The sequence below is a fragment of the Saimiri boliviensis genome, chromosome 5 (assembly GCF_048565385.1).
Source record: "Saimiri boliviensis isolate mSaiBol1 chromosome 5, mSaiBol1.pri, whole genome shotgun sequence".
In the NCBI taxonomy this organism is placed as follows: Eukaryota; Metazoa; Chordata; class Mammalia; order Primates; family Cebidae; genus Saimiri; species Saimiri boliviensis.
The window spans coordinates 128,500,337-128,519,835 of record NC_133453.1 but is presented as its reverse complement, the minus strand read 5'-3'; positions in this window follow the sequence as shown (position 1 = coordinate 128,519,835).

The following is a 19,499-nucleotide window of genomic DNA, read 5'->3' as shown; positions in this document are numbered from 1 at the left end:
AGCTATATTGCACAGTGGCTGTAATCATTTTATATTCCCATCAGCAATGTGTAAGATTGTTTTGGATCCTACTTTTTAGTTTTACTGTGTTATTAAAACACAATAGGGTCTTATTTTATTCTACATTTTGGAATTTATGTAGGTTTTCTTTATGGCCTTATAAAAGATTGGCTTTTATAAATGTGTTGGTACTTGAAAGTATTCAGTATGCTCAGAGTATAGAATTCAACCTTATTGATTATATAATTCAGAGCCTTTATAGGCTTACTTATATTTGTGTCTATTAGATCTGTCATGTGTAGAGATAAATGAATTATAGTCCCTTATTGCAATTATGTTTTTGGCAATTTCTTCTTCTTATTTTCTTCAGTTTTGTCTTATGAGTTTTATTTATTGCAAAAAGATTCATGACTGCCATTACTTCATTGTGGATTGTTCCTTTTAACATTTTAAAGTCTCTCTGTTTTGCAAACTACTTTAAAATGTAATTTAACATTACCCCATTTTAATAATACTATTCTTGTATTCTTTTGGCTAGGTTTTTGAAGATTTTAATTATGGAAAATTTCAAACATACAAAAATCTGAAAAGAAACCAGTATAATGGATAACACATTGTATTATCCAGTTTTAGCAAGTATCAACTGTTTGCCAATTTTGTTTGTATTCTGAACACATTCTTTGTGCCTAGGTTACTTTGAAGCAAATTCCTGATATTATATAATTTAATCTGTAAATATTTCAGTATGTGTCTCTAAAAGATAAAGACCCTTAACAGTAACTGCAATACCATTATCATACTTAAAATCGACAATAATCCCCTAATATCATTCAGTATCATAGCCAGAGTTCAAATTACCTAATTGTTTTATAAAATTTTAATCGTCTTTTCATTCAAATTGTGAACCAGGTAAAGCCCATACCTAGTAATTTTGTCACTTAAATTAAGGCTGTCCACTACAGTTCTTTCTTTTGCTTGCAATGCATTTGTCAAATAGATGAGATTATTTCTTTGTAGTTTCCCATTGCCTTGATTTTGAAGAGTTCATCCCCATGGTGTCCTTCAATATGTTCCCCAACTTCTTGCATTTAATATTTAGATCTAGAGAAGCTTCATCAGACTCAAGTTTAACAGTTTGGTGAGAATACTTTATAGGTGGTGTTACGTACTGCCATCAATTACCATAAAATGTCTACTTACCTGATTTTTGATGTTTAATAATATCTCATTTTAATTGACCCATTAATTCATTATGGTTTACAAGATGTACATTATTATATGCTATAATTACTTCTTCATTTGTAAACTGAAATACTTCTACATATAAGAAAAAAACCTCCTAATCAACTATTTGATTACTCCAGGGTGCTGTTCATGTAGGAAGTCAGAATAAATCATTGCTTTTTTTCCACTTATTTAAAATGGTAGGCCGGGCATGGTGGCTCACGCCTGTAATCCCAGCACTTTGGGAGGCCAAGGCAGGTGGATCACATGACATCAGCAGTTCAAGACCAGCCTGACCAACATGATAAAACCCTGTCTCTACTAAAAATGCAAAATTAGCTGGGCGTGGTGGTGCAAGAAGTCAAGCACTAAAAAGGAAACCTTTTTTTTTTTTTTTTTTTTGACCGAGTCTCACTCTGTAGCCCAGACTGGAGTGCAGTGGTGCATGCCTGTGATCCCAGCTACTTGGGAGGCTGAGGGAGGAGAATTGCTTAAACTTGGGAGGTGGAGATTGCAGTAGGTCGAGATCGCGACATTGTACTCCAGCCTGGGCAACGAGAGTGAAACTCCATTTCAAAAAAAAAAAAAAGGTTTCCTTTTTAGTGCTTGACTTCTTAATTCTGGGGGTCAATGTATGGTATATCTGAGTATATCTGAGGGTGTTCCAACTCAGTACCTTGACAGTTTTTTGTTTTGTTTTGTTTTGTTTTTGAGACAGAGTCTCACTCTATCACCCAGGCTGGAGTGCAGTGGCCTGATCTTGGCTCACTGTAACCACTGCCTCCTAGGTTCAAGCAATTCTCTGCCTCAGCCTCCTGAGTAACTGGGATTACAGGCGCTTGCCACCACACCTGGCTAATTTTTGTATTTTTAGTAGGGATGGGGTTTCACCATGTCAGCCAGGCTGATCTTGAACTCCTGACCTTGTGATCCACCCACCTTGGCCTCCCTAAGTGCTGGGATTACAGGTGTGATACCTTGATAGTTGTGAAGGAGGCTCCAAATACGAAAAGTATCTGCATCAGGTCCAAGCTGCAGTACAAGCTGTTTTCCTACTTGGACCTTACGTACCAGAAGTACTTGATCAGTTTATGGCTCAAAGAGATGTTCAGTGAAGCCTCCTGAAAAGCCCTGAAGAAGAATAGCAGAGCAGGTCTCTAGGATTTGAAAGCAAAGTCATGCCGCCATTCTGCAATTGAGAATTAGTTCTTACTGGGTTCCTGTAGAGCTAGATTGTTTAACCATGGAACATTAAGTAAACATGTAATCTTAGTTTCCTCTTATGAACTAGGTGTTATCTGATTCATTAAGCATTAACAGTGAGCATTCACACCAGCAATTATTAAGTAAATAGAAATTGTATAATAGGAATCAAAATTAAGCAAATCCTGAGGGCACAAAGAAATTACATATGTCACCTACTCCTGCCTCACTGTTCCTCTCCCTCTATGTAGCTCTATAATTTACTGGTGAATTCCTTATTACTAATTGGCTAATGAAGAAGAACTCAAAGATAATGATACATGTATAAACAGGAAGTAGACTGCTGTAGCGTTAGAACGTCAGAAGGACACCTGAAAGAGGGTGCTGAAGAGAAATTCTCTCACCTAGCAGAACTTCAAGCAGTCCATTTCATTGACAACTTGGTCAATGTGAAATACTCAGAGAAGAGAATCTGTGTTGGCCCACGGGCAGGGGTTAAAGAATTGGCCAATTGGTCAGGGACATTGGAAAAAACAAGATTGGCAAATTAGTGAGAGGAGATCTAAGGAAGAGACATGGGCTGGACCTATTTAAAAGTGCGCAGAATGTGAGGATATTTGTGCCCAATGTGGATGTTCACCAAAGGGTGCTTACTATAGAATAATCATGCAGACAAGAAGACATGCTCTGAGAAGGTTAGCCAGCCCCTTTCCCACCAATGTTTTTGAGCAAACATTCCCACCAATGTTTGCTTAATTGCTCATGTTCAAAGTGGTCATGATGGCAGGGATGGGCTCAACAGCACAGACTTTCCCTCACCAAAGATGATCCAGCAACCATTGCTACATGTCTGACCTCCCAACAGCAGACCAGTGCTGATCACCAGTGTGGAGTGGGTGATAATTTGTTCCCATTGAATAATCACTTATTATATGCATATGGACTTATCTTTTCTTTCTGCAATGCTTCCGATAGTACTATCCTCCCTAGACTTATCACCACCAAAGTATTTCATACATAACTTTTGACTAAATAATTCATTTTACAGAAATAGAAGAGTCACAGAGACTCATGCCCATGTCATTTACTGGTTGTATCATATACCCAAACATCCAGAAACCAACGGCCTGAGAGAACAGTGCAGTAGCCTAGTAGGCCAGGTGCGGTGGCTGACACCTGTAATCCCAGCATTTTGGGAGGCCGAGGCAGGCAGATCACGAGGTCAGGAGGTCAAGACCATCCTGATCAACATGGTGAAACCCTGTCTCTACTAAAAATACAAAAATTAGCTGGGCATGGTGGCATGTGCCTGTAATCCCAGCTACTCAGGAGGCTGAGGCAGGGGAATCACTGGGAGGCAGAGGTTGCAGTGAGCCAAGATCATGCCGCTGCACTCCAGCTTGGCGACAGAGCGAAATGCTGTCTGGAAAAAAAAAAAAAAAAAAGAGAAATAGCCTACCAAAGACAATTACAGTAGATATCAGAAGACAACACTCTAAAGGTTGAGGTATATTCTACAGGGTGTGTGTGTGTGTGTGTGTGTGTGTGTGTGTGTGTGTGTGTGTTAACCAGTAATCACTATATGTGTTATTTTTTCCACAGCCAGAATACTCAAGTCTGGGGATGAAGATGTAGAAGTGAGAGCATACCCTAATGCCCCACTCACAGATTTTTTGTTTCCTATCTTTGATAAGGTTCTGCTGGCTTAGAAGTCTTAGTTCTCTGGGGAGGAATGCTTCCATCAGGGAACGTAATTGATTTACATTTTTTATTTATAAGTTGAGACTATCATTGGCCATTTTGGACTTCTTTTATCTCTCTACTAACAGACAGAGGAGGTTATTGTACTGGCTGGAGTAATCCCAGTTACATAGGGGAATTTAGTTGCTAAGACATAATAAAATTCAGTATATTCTCTAGGCCATCTTTTAGTACTTCCATGTCCAGTAGAGAAAAGCTAATGAAAAACTAAATGAAGACCAATGGAGATCAGACCTTTCAGGAATGAAGGTTTGAGCTACCCAAAAGAATCTGGGTCAGTTGAGTTACTGGCTGAGGATAAAGGGTGCTGAAATGTACAGTGAGATAGGAAGCTATATGTAACAACGATGGCTTCAGTACCATGTACAGAAATGGGGTGAAGCAGCTATGTGTATTTTTTCCTTGCTTGATATATACATATACATCTACATATATTATTTTTCCTTTTGATTTCTCCCTTGTTATTTTAGATAAGGGTTACTGTTAGTCGTTAGGTTTCAAATAATTCTCATGGGATTCTAACTAAACTAGAAGAGAAAGTAGATTCACACAGAGATGGATATGGGGACTGTTAGGGGTTATGGCTTTGCATATTACTTTTTTGGGGAAGAGGATGAGAACTACTTTGTTGTTTCATGGTTGTGTCTTGATAGGTGGAGGCATGGAGTTGTTATTTTTCTTGGAAGTTCAAAATGTGAGCAGAAGGGTGTATATGAATGCTTACTTAGAACTATTATGGTTATTTTCCTATTGTTTCTTAGCTTCAAATTCTCCTTTCTGTGCTTTGCTTTGTGATGCTGGGGCTAGTCTCTGAAAACTAGATTTCCCAGATTCTCTTGCCAAATGGCTTTTTTTTTTTTTTTTTTGAAATAGCGTCTCACTCAGTTGTCCAGGCTGGAGCACAGTGGTGTGATCTTGGATCTTAGTTCACTGAAACCTTTGCCTCTTTGGCTCAAGGGATTCTTCTGCCTTAGCCTCCTGAGTAGCTGGGGTTAGCTGGGGTTACTGGTGCCAGCCACCATACCTGGCTAATTTTTGTATTTTTATTAAAGATGGGTTTTTGCCATGTTGGCCAGGCTTGTCTCGAACTCCCAACCTCAGGTGATCTGCCTGCCTTGGCCTCCTGAAGTGCTGAGATTGCAGGCATGAGCCACCATACCCAGCCACCAAATGGCTTTTAAAAATGAGTCTCCAAACCATTAACAGAACAAAATATTTTAGATATACCCCCATATATGCTTCTTTATTATCTTGTAACTTATATACAGGTATGCTTATGAATTATGTTAGAAATAAAACACATTAAATTAGAAAAATATATTTATGAGATAGAAATGGACTATACAGCATTTAAGACCAAATGATCTTTATTCTATTTATTTGCAGCACATCTTTACTGATACTGGATTTCAAATACTTTTTCTGATAAAATCTGACTTTCTTGAAACTGAGTTTCTGGTAGATCTGTTTAGATCATTGTAATACATTTTGTTCTATACAGTTTGTAATGTGGTTGATAAAAGTTCATTTCAAGCAGTAAAAAAGTTGTTATGTCTGTCACTGTTTTATTGTTTTGTTTGTATCTGCTTATTATTGTCTTCATTAGGTTTCTTGTTTGTTTTGCTTTGGCAGGAATTTTTGTAAATCCTTTACTCACATTGTACTGGTTGGCTTTTAAAACTAGAGAGTAAAAGATGTTAGCAAGACAGTGGAGTAGAAGATCTCAGCCTTCATTCTGCCACAGAAAATAACAATTAGCTATGCATGAATGAAAATAGATCTGGGAGAACTCAGGAGTGCAGTATGGAAGCTGCAGCAACACAGTGGAGAAAGAAAACACAAACAACTCTGAGAATAATCACACAGAAAGGGAGAAAGGATAGAAAGGACAGTTTCATTTTGCCTGCTTCATCTCATCCCCTAGGCTGGCACAGCTCATGGGGGAAAGGGAGAACAGGGTGAACATCCAGCTTCTTCAGCATTTTGAGGTACTGCCTGAAGGACCTGCTTTGGTTTCACCCCACCCAGATTGCTGGGGAGATTGGCATAGCCAAGACCTCTGGAGACAGCTAGGCACAAAGAAGAAAGGTACCAGCCATCAGTACCAGCCACGTGATGAGTACCACTGTAGTCCCTAATAGCCTGCTCTGCAGAGGACCCCAGATAACTTTGCTGCTGAGGACCTCAACAGCCCTTGTGGCCACCAAGGGCCTCATTGTTTTTACTGCTGAGGACCCTGCAGCATTTGCCATTACAGAGCCCAGTGCCTGCTCCAACATAGGACCCCAGCAGCTTTTGCCCCTGAGGACCAACAGCCAGTACAGCCACCATGGGTCCCCCACCCATCTCCCCACAGATATTGCTGCTGCTGAGGGCCTCACAGACTTTTTGCATATGTGGACCACAGCTGCCTGAGAAGCTGCTGCCCTTCCCCAAATGGAGCCAACCCAGTTAGTGCTACCACAGGCACCCTAGTTCCAGGGCCCAGCGTGGCTACTGCATGTGCACCTGTAGTCAGTCTCAAACCTCATTACTGGCCCCCACTGCCTTGTGTGTACCCACAGCTGGCCCTTGACACTGCATACATGCTTATTGCTGGCTCTGGCTCCCATCACTGCCTGCCCTGGCCCTGCCTACTGAGCAGTGCTTTTTGCTGGACTCAGAGGTGCTGCTAAGGACCTTAAGACCCTTCACAATCACAATGGACCCACTGTAGACCATGTAGTTGCTGAAGTCACAGACCCAGCTGTCTGAGCTGATGCATCATCATATACCCTTGGACTTGGAACTGCCACACTCTCCCATATTTTGTGTCCTGTGTCATTAGATTTGGTGCCACAGCATGCTCCAGTGCCTCTATCCCCAGTTGGCATCCCTATCTACCTTCCTGTGAAATTGAAGGTATTTTATTACTGAAGCCAGTCCATCAAGGTTGGAAGAGGTGACTGTCTTCAAATGCATACACCACTTGAAATTATGCAGTCAGAGGAGAAAAAAAGAATAAAAAATGAAGAAAGCCCACAAGATCTATGGGAGTCCAGCACACAAACCAATATATGCATTATGGGAGTCCTAGAAGGCAAAGAGAGAGAAGAAAGGGGTAGAACGCTTATTTGAAGAATGATAAGAAGCCCACATCTAACATACTCAATGAGGAAAAATTGAAAATCTCTCCTCTAAAACATGGAATAAGACAAGGATGTCCACTCTTGTCTTTACTATTTAACATAGTATTAGAAATCTTTGCCAGAGCTATTAGGCAAGAGAAAGAAATGAAAGGCATCCAAATAGCAAAGGAGGAAGTGAAATTGTCAGGCTGGGCATGGTGGCTCATGCCTGTAATCTCAGCACTTTGAGAGGCTGAGGCGGGCAGATCACGAGGTCAAGAGATCAAGACTATCCTGGCCAACATGGGGAAACCCCGTCTCTACTAAAAATGCAAAAATTAGCTGGGTGTGGTGTGTGCCTGTAGCCCAAGCTCCTTGGGAGGCTGAGACAGGAGAATCACTTGAACCCGAGGGTGGGGCATAGGTTTCAGTGAGCCGAGATTGTGCCACTGCACTCCAGCCTGGTGACAGAGTGAGACTCTGTCTCACACACACAAAAAAAAAAAAAAAAAAAAAAGTGAAATTGTCATTGCTGACAACATGATCTTATGTATAAGAATCCCTAAAAACACCACCAAAAAACGGTCAGAACTAATAAAAAAAATACAATCGTTTCAGGACACAAAATCAACATATGAGAATCAGTAGCATTTTGGCCGGGCATGGTGGCTGACGCCTGTAATCCCAGCACTTTAAGAGGCTGAGGCAGGCAAATCACCTGAGGTCAGGAGTTCAAGACCAGCCTGGCCAACATGGTGAAACACTGTCTCTACTAAAAATACAAAAATTAGGCGGGTGTGGTGGCAGGCACCTGTAATCCCAGCTACTCGAGAAGCTGAGGCAGGAAAATTGCTTGAACTGGGACTCAGGAGGCGGAGGTTGCTGTGGGCTGAGATCGTGCCACTCCACTCCAGCCTGAGTGACAGAGCAAGACTCTGTCTAAAAAAAAAAAAAAAAAAGGTGGGGGGCATTTCTGTATGCTAATAATGAACTATCTAAAAAGAAATAGAATAATTTCACTTAAATAGTTATAAAAATAAATAAATAAAATACTTAAGAATAAATTTACCAAGAAGGTGAAAAACCTATATACAAAAACACTATAAAATAAATTGAAGAATACAAAAATAAATTGATATCCTGTGTTCATTGAGGGGAAGAATTAATATTGTTCAAATATCCATGCTACCCAAAGTAATCTACAGATTCAATTTAATCCCTATCAACATTCGAATGTCACTTTTTATAGAAACAGAAAAAAGCAATCCTAAAATTCATATTGGACCACAAAACCCCCTGAATAGCCAAGAAAATTATGCACTAAAAGAACAATGCTGGAGAGGTATCACACTACCCAATTGAAAACTATACTACAGAGCCATAGCAATTTAAATAGTATGATACTGGCAAAAAGTAGGCATTCATTATCAACCAATGCAATAGAATAAACAGCCCAGAAATAAACTCATGCATGTACAGTCCATTGATTCTGAATAAAGTTGCCAAGAATGCACAATTGGAAAAGGATATTCTCTTCAAGAAATGGTACTTAGAAAACTTGAAATCCATGTGCAGAAGAATGAAATTGGATCATTATCATACCATATGTGAAAATCAACCCAAAATGGACTTGGGAGGCTGAGACAGGAGAATCGCTTGAACCCGAGGGTGGGGCATAGGTTGCAGTGAGCCGAGATTGTGCTACTGCACTCCAGCCTGGTGACAGAGTGAGACTCTGTCTCACAAAAAAAAAAAAAAAAAAAAAAAGAAGAAGTGAAATTGTCACTGCTGACAACATGATCTTATGTATAAGAATCCCTAAAAACACCACCAAAAAACTCTCAGAACTAATAAAAAAAAAAAACAGTTGTTTCAGGACACAAAATCAATGTATGAGAATCAGTAGCATTTTGGCTAAGATCAGAAACATAAGATCAGAAATTGTAAAACTACTGGAAGAAAACATAGAGGGAAAACTATACAACATTGGTCTGGCCAATGATTTTTTGAATTTGGCCTCAAAAGGGCAGACAACAAAAGCGAAAATAGACAATGGGATTATATCAAATTGAGAACCTTCTGCATAGCAAAGGAAACAATGAACGGTGTAAAGAGACAACCTACAGAGTAGAAGAAAATATTTTCAAGTCGTATATCTGATATGGGGTTAATATACAAAATATATGAGGAACTCAAACAACTGAATAGCAAGAAAACAAACAAAATAACTTTAAAATGGGCAAGGGACCTGAACAGACATTTCTCAAAAGAAGACATACAAATGCCCAACGGTATATGAAAAAATGCTTGATATTGTCAGTCACCAGGGAAATGCAAATTAAAACCACAATGTGGTATTTCACACCTGTCAGAATGACTATTATCAAAAAAACAAAAGATAAGTATTGGTGAGGATGTGGAGAAAAGGGACTCTTGTATATTGTTGATTGGGATGTAAATTAGTATAGCCATTATGGAAATATGGATATTCTTCAAAAAAACTGAAAATGAATTAATATGTGATCCAGCAGTCTCATTTATGGGTATTTACTTAAAAGACTTGAAATCAGTTAGTTGAAGAGATGTCTGCACTTCCATAGTCATTGCAGCCCTGTCCACAATAGCCAAGCTCTGAAATCAAGCATAACTCTAACTAGTGGGGAAAGGGGAAAATGTAGAAATGGTGGTCAAAGGGTACTAAATCTCAATTAGACGGGAGGAATTTGTTTTGTTTTTTTTTTTTGTGATCTATTGAATAGCATGGTCCATATAGTTAATAATAGTGTATTGTACATTTCAAAATTACTAATAGAGTAAATTTCAAATGGTTTCACTATAAAACATTACAAGTATTTTGGGTGATGAATATATTAATCAGCCTTATTTAATTATTACACTTTGTATTCATAAATCATAACATCACTTTGTTCCCTATAAATGTATACAATTATAAACTTAATATATACTGGGGTAGGGAGGCAGTAGGGGTCAGGAAATTCTAAATATTGTAAAAGCTTTTTGGTGCTAGTTGACTTTTAAAATTATGTGCGTCTATTACCTAGATAAAAATGAAAAGTAGATGATTAAACAAACACTTGTTTTTCTTTTAACAAGAAAAGGAAGAAGATGGAAGGATGCTGGCAGGGTGGTAGCATTAGAATGATCTCGATTTCTTTTTTCTTATCTTTGTCTTTTACTGTTTCCATGCACCTCCCCCTGCCCTACCTCCAATTAGTTTATATTACTTTTGCATTCAGGAAAAACCTCCCAAAATTTAGGAAAAGATAACACCTCTTCATATCCTTAGATCTCTACTCTGGTGGCTTGGATATTGGGTATGAGAAGCTCCTTCCTTCTTTAACAGAAGTCATGCTGTCCTATGTATTTATTTTTTTACCCAAGCATTGTGCAATAGCTTTTTCTTCCTTTCCTTCAAGAAGCAGTTCTGCGTACATCCTACTGCATATCCTGACCACAGGGTGTCCCTGTCAGTGGCCAGCAGAGCCCTCACTTGACTACCTTTGGAAGAACCGATGGGTCTGAGCTGTGGGCAATGAAAGTGGAGCTGAGTAACAGCACTTGGATGGGTTGAATGCCCATGACCAAGAACTGCTCACCCAGAAACTGAGGCAAGCCTCAATATTTTGGTCCATTGACCCAGCTCAGGAAGAGGAAGAGTGGAGTGTGAAGGAGAAAAGAACAGTAGGGACTGATTCTGAAAGCTGAGAGAGCAGACAGCTGAGGGCTGTCACCTCCTGTGTGTCCTCCTTTCTGAGCCCAGAGAACACGTAGTATAGCAAGAGAAACACTGAGCCTGAGAACTGTCCCAGTTATGTTCCTTCCTCACCTGTAAAACGGAGCTGCCCTTGCAGGGCTGATGTGAAAATTAACTATGTTAAGTGAACTGCATATAAACTATATGTTGCTTTTCAAGAATACAAAGACTTATTAATCTATATAGTTTGTTATTAATAGTGAAACAGTGGGGTTGGCTCAGTTTATCCCTGAACTTTTGGCTTGGAAGCCTCTCAGGTATTTAACATTGAGGTTTGGGTCATTCATGACTAAGACAATTGGATTTTTCCCAGCAGCTACTATTGATTCAATTAAAGAATTTCAATAGGTATAGAGATAACCTTCTAAAAAGTTATTGTTTATAAACCCAGCAGACTTAAATTCTCATTTTTTAAAGTAGGAAGAAAAAGATGATGTCTAGAATGGAAAATTAAGGAACAAAAAGTACAGTTGACCCTTAAACAACACAGGGGTTAGAGGCACTGACCCCTTCTACACTGTTGAAAATTCACATGTACCTTTTGACTCCCCCAGAACTTAACTACTAATGGCCTACAATTGACCAGAGGACTTACAGATAACATAAACAGTCGATGAATACATATTTTGCATGTTGCATGTATTAGACACTGTATTCTTAAAGTTAGCTAGAGGTACTAAGCCTAGTACCCAATAGTTATTTTTTCTGATTCTCTTCCTACTCCCAACCTCCACCATCAGATAGGACCCATGTCTGTTATTTTTCCCCTCTTTGTGTCCACATCTTCTCATCGTTTAGCTTCCACTTATGAGTGAGAACATGTGGTATTTGATTTTCTGTTTCTGTGTTAGTTTGCCTCCAGCCTCCAAGGAAAATGGCCTCTAGCTCCATCCATGTTGCTGAAAAGGACTTGCTCTCATTCTTTTTTATGGCTGATAGTATTCCATGGTGTAGAGGTACCACATTTTCTTTATCCAGTCTACCACTGATGGGCATTTAGGTTGATTCCATGTCTTTGCTGTTGTGACTAGTGCTGCAATCAACATATGGGTGCATGTGACTTTATGATAGAATGATTTGTATTCCTTTGAGTATATACCCAGTAATAGGATTGTTGGTTTAAATGCTAGTTCTGTTTTTAGCTCTTTGATGAATCACCACACTACTTTCCACAATGGCTGAAGTAATTCACACTCTTGCCAACAGTGTATAAGCATTCCCTTTTCTCTGCAACCTTGCCAGTATCTGTTATTGTTTGACTTTTTGAAAATAGCCATTCTGACTGGTGTGAGATAGTATCTCATTGTGCTTTTGATTTGCATTTCTCTAATGATCAGTGATGTTGAGCTTTTTGTCATATGCTTGTCAGCTGCATGTATGTCTTCTTTTGAGAAGTGCCTGTTCATGTCCTTTGCCCACTGTTTAATGGGATTGTGTTTTTCTTGCAAATTTGTTTAAGTTCCTTATAGAGCTGGATATTAGACCTTTGTCAGAGGCATAGTTTGCAAATACGTTCTCCCATTCTGTAGGTTGTCTGCTTACTCTCTTGATAGTTTCTTTTCTGTGCAGAAATTCCTTAGCTTAATTAGACCCCATTTGTCAATTTTTGCTTTTGTTGCAACTGGTTTTAGCATCTTTGTCATGAAATCTTTGCCAGTTTCTATGTCCAGAATGGTATTGCGTAGGTTATCTTCCAGGGTTCTTAAAGTTTTAGGTTTTACATTTAAGTCTTTAATCCATCTTGAGTTGATTTTGTAAATGGCATAGGAAGGGGTCCAGTTTCAATCTTCTGCTTATGGCTAGGAGTTCTCCCAGCACCATTTGTTGAATAAAGAATCTTCCTTATTGCTTGTTTTTATCAGTTTTGTTGAAGATCAGATGGTTGTAGGTAGGTGGTCTTATTTTTGAGCTCTCTATTCTGTTCCATTGGTCTTATGTGTCTGGTTTTGTATCAATACCATGCTGTTTTGGTTACTGTAGCCCTGTAATATAGTTTGAAGTTGGGTAGCATGATGCCTATAGCTTTGTTCTTTTTGCTTAGGATTGCCTTGGCTATTCAGGATCTTTTTTAGTTTCATATGAATTTTAAAAGTTTTTTCTAGTTGTGTGAAAAATGTGATTGGTAGTTTGATAGGGATAGCACTGAATCTGTAAATTGCCTTGGACAATATACTCATTTTAATGATGTTGATTCTTCCTGTCCATGAGCATGGAGTTTATTTCCATTTGTTTGTGTCATCTGTGATATTTTTGAGCAATGTTTTAGAATTCTCATTGTAGAGATCTTTCACCTCCCTGGTTAGCTGTATTCCCAGGTATTTTATTATTTTAATGGCAATTGTGAATGGGATCACATTCCTGATTTGGCTCTCAGCTTGACTGTTAGTGTATAGGAATGCTGATGATTTTTGCACATTGATTTTTGTATCCTGACACTTTGCTGAAGTTGTTTATCAGCTCAAGGAGATTTTGGGCTGAGTGGAGTTTTCTAGATTTAGAATCATGTCGTCTTCAAATAGGGATAGTTTGACATCCTTTCTTCCTATCTGATGCCCTTTATTTCTTTCTCTTACCTGATTGCTCTGGCCAGGACTTTCAATACTATGTTGAATAGGAATGCTGAGAGAAGACATCTTTGTTTTGAGCCGGTTTTCAAGAGGAATGCTTCCAGCTTTTGCCCATTTAGTGTGTTGCTGGTTGTCAGTTTGTCATAGATTTATTATTTTGAGGTATGTTTCTTCAGTTTCTAGTTTGTTGAGAGTTTTTAACATGAATATTGAATTTTATCGAGGATTTTCTGCATTAATTGAGACAATCATGTGGTTCTTGTCTATAGTTCTGTTTACGTGATGAATCATATTTATTGATTTGCATATTTTGAAGTAAACTTGCGTACCAGGGATAAAGCCTACTTGATTGTGGTGGATTAGTTTTTTTATGTGCTGCTGGATTTGGTTTGCTAGTATTTTGTTGATGATTTTTGCATCAATGTTCATCAAGGATATTGGCCTGAAGTTTCCTTTTTTGTTGGGTCTCTACAAGGTTTTGTATCAGGATGATTCTGGCCTCACAGAATGAGTTAGGAAAGAGTCCCTCCTCCTCAATTTTTTGGAATAGTTTCAGCAGGAATGGTTCCAGCTCTTTTTTGTACATCTCGTAGAATTCAGCTGTGGATCTGTCTGGTCCTGGGTGTTTTCTTTCTTTTTTTTTTTTTATTGGTTGGTGGGCTAATTCAACCAAAAATTAGTGATTCAATTTTGGAGCTTATTATTGGTCTATTCAGAGATTCAATTTCTTCCTGGCTCAGCTATGGAGGGTATATGTGTCCAGGAATTTATCCATTTCTTCTAGATTTTCTAGTTTGTTTGCACTGAGGTGTTCATAGTAGTCTCTGATGGTTATTTGCATTTCTGTAAATGACAAAGTTTAACTGGGTTCTTCTTTCTTTTTCTTTTTTCTTATTCTAGCTAGCAGTCTGCCATATAAAGTTTTTCCAAAAAAACAGCTCCTGGATTCATTGATCTTTTGAATGGTTTTTCATGTCTCAATCTTCAGTCTAGCTCTGTTGGTTATTTCTTGTCTTCCGCTAGCTCTGAGGTTGGTTTGCTCTCACTTCTCTAGTTCTTTCAGTTGTGATGTCAGATTGTTAATTTGAGATTTTTCTAACTTTTTGATGTGGGCATTTAGGGCTATAAATTTGAAGGAGCCATTTTTATCACACGTACTGAACATTTACTTTGGGCTGGATGCCCTTCAGGGAGAAGAAGACGGAGAACGCCCTTAGCCCTTAACATTCTTAATTTGGCTCAAAAAGCAGGGCGGGGCGGTGCAGGTTAGAGCAACTTAACACACAGGCACACCTCCTCACACACCTCCTCACAGATACACGAAAGTTAGGAATCAGAGAAAGTGCTGGAAGAACTTTAGAGGTCACCTACTGCATGGTTTTCAAAAGGAAAGTTCTTTCCGTTCTCTTCTTTTTCTTTCTTTGTTAGCAGCAGAACACAAAACAAAATATTAAATGTACATAAAATCAGAGAGAAGTGGAGTGCGCTCCTGTGGTGGTTGGGAGCTGTCCACTCAGCTACTTCTCATCTCCTGTTTAGCTCTCCCTCCAGAACGGTTCTGCCAGGCACCTGTGAGGTTCCCTAGAACCCCTCAAAGTACAGTCTGAAACCATAATTTTACAGATGGAGAAACGAGGGCTCCAGCATTAGAGATGTTTAAGACCCCACAGCTAGGGGTGTGCATAGGTGGAAGCTGAAGCCAAGACCCTGGGGTCCCCAAACGTATTCATTTCACCGCATCAGACCTCCGCATGGGTTGGTTGGTGACCCAGAAGGGGCTCTGGATTCAGCTGCTTTTCTGGGAAGGCAAACGCTAAACTTGGGAGTTGCCGGGGAAACCCATGGGAAACCTGCTCCAAACGAATGTACTAGGCTGAGGCACTCAATTCCTGGAAGCAGGATTAAGAGCATTCAGAAAATGTGTCCTCTTTTCATCTAGCATTTGAACTGGAAGACATACATGGGGTCACCAGGGGACTTTCCAAATACATACATTTCGGAGGTCTGATGGGATTCAGGAGTAGCACACAATGCCTGCTGCAATAACCAGCTAGTTCCAGCAGAGGGCACTACTGTCCAACAATCTGAAAGATTGGCAAGCCAGGAAGCTCCTTTAAAAAAAAAAAATTTTGCCGGGCGCGGTGGCTCAAGCCTGTAATCCCAGCACTTTGGGAGGCCGAGGCGGGTGGATCACGAGGTCAAGAGATCGAGACCATCCCGGTCAACACAGTGAAACCCCGTCTCTACTAAAAATACAAAAAATTAGCTGGGCATGGTGGCACGTGCCTGTAATCCCAGCTACTCAGGAGGCTGAGGCAGGAGAATTGCCTGAACCCAGGAGGCGGAGGTTGCGATGAGCCGAGATCACGCCATTGCACTCCAGCCTGGGTAACAAGAGCAAAACTCTGTCTCAAAAAAAAAAAAAAAAAAATTTTTTTTCAGTAGTCCTAGCTCACTGAAAGAACATAAGTATAGCAATTCAGACTAATTCAAATTCCCAACCACACAGATTTCTAGGGTGTAGCTTTAAAAGAATCAGGTGACCAATAGGCATTCTGTTCTTCAAACAGTTTGCCTGTAGTTGCTGTTAAAGTTTCTTGACTAATCTGGCTTTAATGATCATCCAGAGCATATCTTGCAGAAGAAAGAGCAAAAGACGTTGAAGCACACTGAGCCAACCACACATTTCAATAAATGTGAAAATTTTGAGACACTGTGAACCAACATGCACATATTTCAGTAAGTAGATAGAACCTTAGGGATGGTGCACCAACCCACATATTTCAATAGATAAACGTGGGGGCAGTGTGAACCAACAAATACATCTTAAAAAGAGTTGTGGGTGAGAGAGGGGGTTGACAGGCTGGGCTACCTGCTCAGGAATGCACAGCTGGTGTCCAGAGACTCAGACACTTCTAGCCCCATGATTGCCAGGGACCTAGGAACAGGCTCTCATTTCCCCAGATGAGGAAATTCTGGTCCACAAGGGTTTTCCCTCAGGGGCTCAAGCGCCTCTGTAGATTCCCCAGGATCTGAGGGGGTGGGAGGAGAGGCTGAGAGAAGCTGCCCAAGCCAGGGACTGACTGAGTCTATTCTCCCCATGAACGGAATGAGCAGCAGGCCTTTTCCCTTTTAGGAATAGTCTAGACCAGTGATTCTCAACTGGGGGCTATTTTGTCACCCACTCCCATCAGGGAATATTTGACAATGCATGGAGACATTTTTGGTTGTCATGATTTTGGGGGTGCTACGGCATTCAGTGCGTAGAGGCCAGGGGAGCAGCTGAACATCCTACAAAACACAGGATAATTCCCTACAAGAAAGAATGATCTGGCCCAAAATGTCAGTAGTGCCAAGTTTGAGAAACTGGTCTAGACCAGGGACCAGAAATTCTCAAAGTGTAGTCCCCAGTGTGGCACATCATCATCCGTGGGGACTTACTACAGATGGGAATTCTTGGTTCCTACCGAAGGCCTACTAAATCAGCAGCTCTAGGAGTAACCTGTGTTTTAATAAGCCTTTTGGAGAATCTAAGGTATGCTCAAGTATGAGAACCACTTGTGTGGGGACTCTGCTTGAGATTGGTAGTCTAACACTGTACTTCTAAATTATTAATGTGCTTACAGTTACTGCAGAATTGTTAAAATACAGATTCTGATTTAGCAGTTGTTAGAATTTGCATTGCTTACAAGTTCCAGATGACACTGATAATACTGATCAGGCCCGCATTTTAAGAAGCGAGGAGGATCTAAGATACTGCTTTGAAATTTGCCAGATCATAAAATACATCTGAAGTGTATGTTGAGTCTTCAGATTCTCAGTCCCTTTCTGAGACCCTCTGGGTAGGATATTTCCAGAGGAAGGGGCTAGAATTTTTTTTTTTTTTTTTTTTTTTTTGAGACAGGGTCTCACGCGGTTGCCCAGGCTGGTGTGCAGTGGTGTGATCATGGCTCACTGCAGCCTCAACGTCCCAGGCTCAAGTGGTTCTCCTGCATCAGCATCGTGAGTAGCTGGGACTACAGGCATGTGCCACCATGCCAAGCTAATTTTGTTTATAATTTGTAGAGAGGAGGTCTCACTATGTTGCCCAGGCTGGTCTCAAATTCCTGGGCTCAAGCAATCCTCCAGCCTTGGCCTCCCAAATTGCTGGGATTACAAGCATGAGCCACTGCACCTGCCCGGAATGTGTATTTTTGTTAAGTGTCCCAGAAAATTCTCACAATCAAGCAGATCTAAAAACACTGACTTCAGATGGCAGATTCAAGATTTATTGATGAACACAACATCTCTGAGTCCATTTCATTTATGTCAGAAATTCTCAACCCAGGCTGGGGAAAATCACCTGGAGAACTTTGAAACTTCCCCTGCGCAGGCCACAGAGTAGACCAATTATATCAGAACCTCTGAGGGTGGGACCTAGGAAACAGCTCTTTCTAAAAGTTGCCCAGGTGATTCCAATGTGCAGCTATGTTTAAGAATCAGTGACCTTAGAAAAACAGTCTGGAAGTTGCTCAAAAAGTCAAACACACAGTTACCATATGACCCAGCAATTCCACTCCTAGGTATATACCAAAGTGAATTGAAAACATATGTGCACACAAAAACTTTTACATGAATGTTTATAGAAGCATTTTTCATAATAGCCAAAAAATGGAAGCAATCCAATGTCCATTGGCTGATGAATGGGTAAACAAATAAAAATGGATATGTCATATCCACACGATGAAATACTATTTAGCAATAAGAAGGAATGATATATGTTACAACTGGAATAAAGCTTGAAAACATTACTAGTAAAAGAAGCCAGTTGCAGAAGGCCACGTATTGTATGATTCCACTTACAGGAAATATCAAGAATAAGCAAATCCATAGAAGCAGAAAGTAGATTAGTGGTTGCCAGAGGCTGCTGCAAGGGGAAAACTGCTTAATGGGTACAGGGTTTTATTTTGGGGTGACAGAATGTTTTTGAACTAGTTAGAAGTGATGGTTGCACAACATTGTGAATGGATTAAATGCCACTGAATTTTACACCTTAAAATGGTTAAAATAGTAAATTTTATGTTATGCAAATTTTATCACAAAGGAAAAAAAGAATCAGTGGCCTATAAAGTTTCCTAATAGAGGTAGATTTCAAGAAATCGGGCAAAATCAGGATGAGTGAATTAGGTAACTCAGGAAAAAGATAACCTAAAATAGACAATCTGCCATATATGTGCTCATATATTCTTGGACCTTTGGTAGGGCAGAGAGTAAATACATTTTCAGAGCCTACTTGGAGTAGCAGATAATGAGCAGATTCCTGTGATTAAGGGAAAAGAAGCTATTTCCATGTGCCAGTTGAAATTCTATTGATTGGAAAGTTTGCCCCCACAATTTGGGACGTTTGCACTTTTTTTTAATGTTCAGAGACTGAGATTGCTGAGATCAACTTCTTAATTTTGTGGGTGGAGGCTAGGGTTATTTAATTTGAATATAAACAGAATCATGACCCCACAGGCTGGAGGTTTAGGAACATGCAGGCAATTGACATTTAAGTAACACTTAGGTAGCCACATGCCTGAGAGGGGAAACTGGTATTGACCCCAGGTTTTTAGTTTGGGTTGACTGGGCGGGTGGTGGCACCGTTCTTCAATCCAAGGAAACAGGAGGGGGAAAATGGTTGATTGATGGTGAAATGACATAATGAGTTTGGGAGAAGTTGGGCTGGAGATGCAGTGGATTATTCTTTGATACCCAGTAGGTAATTTACTAGTCAGGAGTGCAGCCCTGGGTAAAGTCATGGGAATGAATGAGACAACCTAGAAGAAAGCATGAGAGTGAGGAGAGGAAAAGGTCAAGAACAAGACTAGGGGACACCAAAGA